Below are 4,113 nucleotides of genomic sequence, written 5' to 3'. Positions count from 1 at the left end.
CCTTCCCCTTGGTCGTTGGCAGGAACCCCAAATAGGATGGATGACACTACAATGATTTTGTTATATCCATTATGTGGTAAAAGGGCCTTTGCAGACATGATCAAGATTCCAAATCAGTTCACTATTAGTTAAGGAAAAAGGACTAGCTTTGGTGGGTCTGACCTAATCTGGTGAACTCTGCAGCAGGACAGGAGGCAGCAGTTGTCCTAGCTTGGAGGAAGAAAGCCCACAGCCATTTCTGCTCTGTTGGTGGAGATGGGCAGCCTCTAGGAACACAGGGTTGCAGTCCCACAACCAAAAGTAGCAGAGCAGCCTGAATGAGCCTGGAAAAGGACCCAAGTCTCAGATGACACTTCAGGACTATGTGTCCACTAGTACCGAGAGTGCATTAGTACTGTGTGTGCCTTAGTACTGTGTTGACTACGTACAGCTTTGTGAGGTCCAGAGTAGGACATCCAGCTGCACGGTGCCTGGATTTCCAATCCTGTCAACTGACATAATACAGATACGCTGTTTTAAGCTGCTACATTTGCAGCGATTTGTTAGGTAGTAATAGAGAACTAGCACGTGTCAATCACTAACTGCACTGCTAGTTGTCCATCAAAGCTACATAAGCCTCGCGATAAAGTCAAACACATCAGGTAGCCCAGACATTTAAAAGAGACACTCCTCTTCCAGCCTTCCAGGTTCCTACTTCAACCTGGCTGCAGGTGAGCTACTCGGTTGTTACAGGCTGGACCCGTGGCTGGACTTGGGCCCAGTTGGTATTGGCATTGATATGACCCTCTGGGATGTCCAGGGAGCTGAGCCTGATCCTAGCTCCACAGTACAAAACTGGGGAACTGCCTTGGCCTTGGAGACGCCGAGGTGTGGAAGGGGCTCTGCTCTCTACAAGAGCTTAGTGCCCTGCCCGGGAGGCGGCTCCACACGCTGCTAGAGGTGTTTGTGAACAGCGCTTCTCCAGCTTTGCACGTGTGCGTGGGAAAATAAGACTGAGAACTGACTATGAGGGTCCCACTCACCCAGGGTCACTGTCTATACCATCCTCGGCTCGGTGGAGACAGACTCTGGACTTTGTCTGCCTGGGGAGCTGCCCATCTCTCTCCACGCGCTCACCTCCTCCTGCCTGTCCTGGGTAAACTACGGCGGTCTCCTCGTTGTGGGGACACGGTGCCAGCCCAGGGGATGGCCAGTGCCGGGCAGGGCTGAGCCTGGTGCTGGTTCCCCCCACCTCAGCCCCCACCTCTGTCGGGTTGATTCTCTACACACAGCCAGGTTAAGACACAAGAAGACCAAGCGGCTTTCCTGCTGCACACTCTCCACTGTTTCCTCTCACGGGACGAAATCCCGCCCCTCTGTGGTGCCTGGTCAGCCTTGCCTGGTCGAGCACGTCCGTGCCCCTCTCTCCAGACTCTCTGGGCTCCTGGTGGTCCTTCCTGGCACAAGCTAGGACTCGCACATGTGGGTCCTGTCTTGGCACTCCCCCCACTGTTCCTTGATGAGCTCCCAGCTCCTGCTCCTTGTCCCTTAGTACTGTGTGTCCACTATACTGTGAGTGCATTAGTACTGTGTGTCCACTAGTACTGTATGTCCACTAGTACTGTGAGTGCCTTAGTACTGTGTGTCCACTAGTACTGTATGTCCACTAGTACTGTGAGTGATTTAGTACTGTGTGTCCACTGTACTGTGAGGGCCTTAGTACTGTGTGTCCACTAGTACTGTGAGTGCATTAGTACTGTGTATCCACTAGTACTGTGAGTGCATTAGTACTGTGTATCCACTAGTACTGTGAGTGCCTTAGTACTGTGTGTCCACTAGTACTGTGTGTCCACTTGTACTGTGAGTGCATTAGTACTGTGTATCCACTAGTACTGTGAGTGCTTTAGTAGTGTCCACTAGTACTGTGAGTGCCTTAGTACTGTGTGTCCACTAGTATTGTGTGTGCATTAGTACTGTGAGTGCTTTAGTACTGTGTGTCCACTACTACTGTGAGTGCCTTAGTACTGTGTGTCCACTAGTACTGTGAGTGCCTTAGTACTGTGTGTCCACTAGTACTGTGTGTCTACTAGTACTGTGTGTCCACTAGTACTGTGAGTGCATTAGTGCTGTGTATCCACTAGTACTGTGAGTGCTTTAGTACTGTGTGTCCACTGTACTGTGATTGCCTTAGTACTGTGTGTCCACTAGTACTGTGAGTGCCTTAGTACTGTGTGTCCACTAGTACTGTGAGTGCCTTAGTACTGTGTGTCCACTAGTACTGTGTGTCTACTAGTACTGTGTGTCCACTAGTACTGTGAGTGCATTAGTGCTGTGTATCCACTAGTACTGTGAGTGCTTTAGTACTGTGTGTCCACTGTACTGTGATTGCCTTAGTACTGTGTGTCCACTAGTACTGTGAGTGCCTTAGTACTGTGTGTCCACTAGTACTGTGAGTGCCTTAGTACTGTGTGTCCACTAGTACTGTGTGTCTACTAGTACTGTGTGTCCACTAGTACTGTGAGTGCATTAGTGCTGTGTATCCACTAGTACTGTGAGTGCTTTAGTACTGTGTGTCCACTAGTACTGTGATTGCCTTAGTACTGTGTGTCCACTAGTACTGTGTGTCCACTAGTACTGTGTGTCCACTAGTACTGTGAGTGCATTAGTGCTGTGTATCCACTAGTACTGTGAGTGCCTTAGTACTGTGTGTCCACTAGTACTGTGTGTCCACTAGTACTGTGTGTCCACTAGTACTGTGAGTGCTTTAGTACTGTGTCCACTAGTACTGTGAGTGCCTTAGTACTGTGTGTCCACTAGTACTGTGAGTGCTTTAGTACTGTGTGTCCACTAGTACTGTGATTGCCTTAGTACTGTGTGTCCACTAGTACTGTGTGTCTACTAGTACTGTGTGTCCACTAGTACTGTGAGGGCCTTAGTACTGTGTGTCCACTAGTACTGTGAGTGCTTTAGTACTGTGTGTCCACTAGTACTGTGAGTGCCTTAGTACTGTGTGTCCACTAGTACTGTGAGTGCCTTAGTACTGTGGGTAAAAACACAATTGTGTCTTCAGGGAATGGAGGATACCTTCCTCCTCCCTCCTGGAAGGCTATACTAGGCCGCGGGCTGTGTGAGGGGAAGAGCAGAACGCCTTTTTGGACCAATGACTGAAATCACGGTGCATAATGTGAAAGGTCTCTCTTACTGGAGCCGAGTGCTTTGCGGGGGAATGATATGATGTTTACACATATTTGAACCTCTCTGGCTGTGGGGGAAACAAGAAAAACCAAGGCTCTGGCTTCTAGGGGGTGAGGACATGCTTCAAAGCTCCTCTGCTTTTTGGAGGCAGATGGGCCCTGGAGATGAGAAGGGTGGTGTGCAGGGCCCTCGGGAGAGAGGTGGCCAGCGGGGACATCCTGCAGGAGGAGGTCTCACTCCTGCCTCTGCCCGGGCTCGGGGCACGCAGGTCTCCCGTTGCCCCCGGGACGGTGGGGCCTCTCGGCACGGTCTTCCACCTCCGCAGACACGGTTCTTCTCTGGGGGCTCAGTGTCTGCCAGGGCGCAGGAGCCGAGCTGGGGGCCCTGGTGCCGCTGTAGCGGGACAGCCTGGGCGGCACCAAGTTGGCTGACTCCCCCGAGAACCTCTTCCCGTAGGTGCCACATGCCATGGTTTACACACAAACAGGATTTGCCTGATTGTTGCAGTCTGGGCCCGGAATAATTTTAATTAACGGGAAAATGGTCCTCAATACACCGATTAGACCTCTTCAGGTACAACAAGATAAAAGCCTGATAATTTGGATGGAGTACTCTTCTTAAACGGCTACTCCAGGCAGGGCGGCCAATGGGAGAGCCGGCTCCCTCCACCTGACCCAGTGAGTAATTAAGAGAGGGCTTCTTCTTCCCCACCTCTCCCCCTCCCTCCTCCCCGCTCCCCAATGAGGCTTAACAGGTTGGTGGTATAATTTGGGGACTTTACGGGGTGTCACACTAGGAGCTGAGGCAGGAGCCTGGGCGCTGTCCTCCCTCTTCCCCGGGGGCTGGCCAGCTGGGTTGAAAAGCGGGAAGGAGGAAGGAAGGGGTCAGAAGCGGGCAAGGTGCTGACAGCTCTCAGCAAAGTTTGAGAGGGCCGGTGCC

The sequence above is a fragment of the Callospermophilus lateralis genome, chromosome 13 (genome assembly GCF_048772815.1).
Source record: "Callospermophilus lateralis isolate mCalLat2 chromosome 13, mCalLat2.hap1, whole genome shotgun sequence".
Classification (NCBI taxonomy): domain Eukaryota; kingdom Metazoa; phylum Chordata; class Mammalia; order Rodentia; family Sciuridae; genus Callospermophilus; species Callospermophilus lateralis.
Note: the sequence above shows the minus strand (reverse complement) of the source record.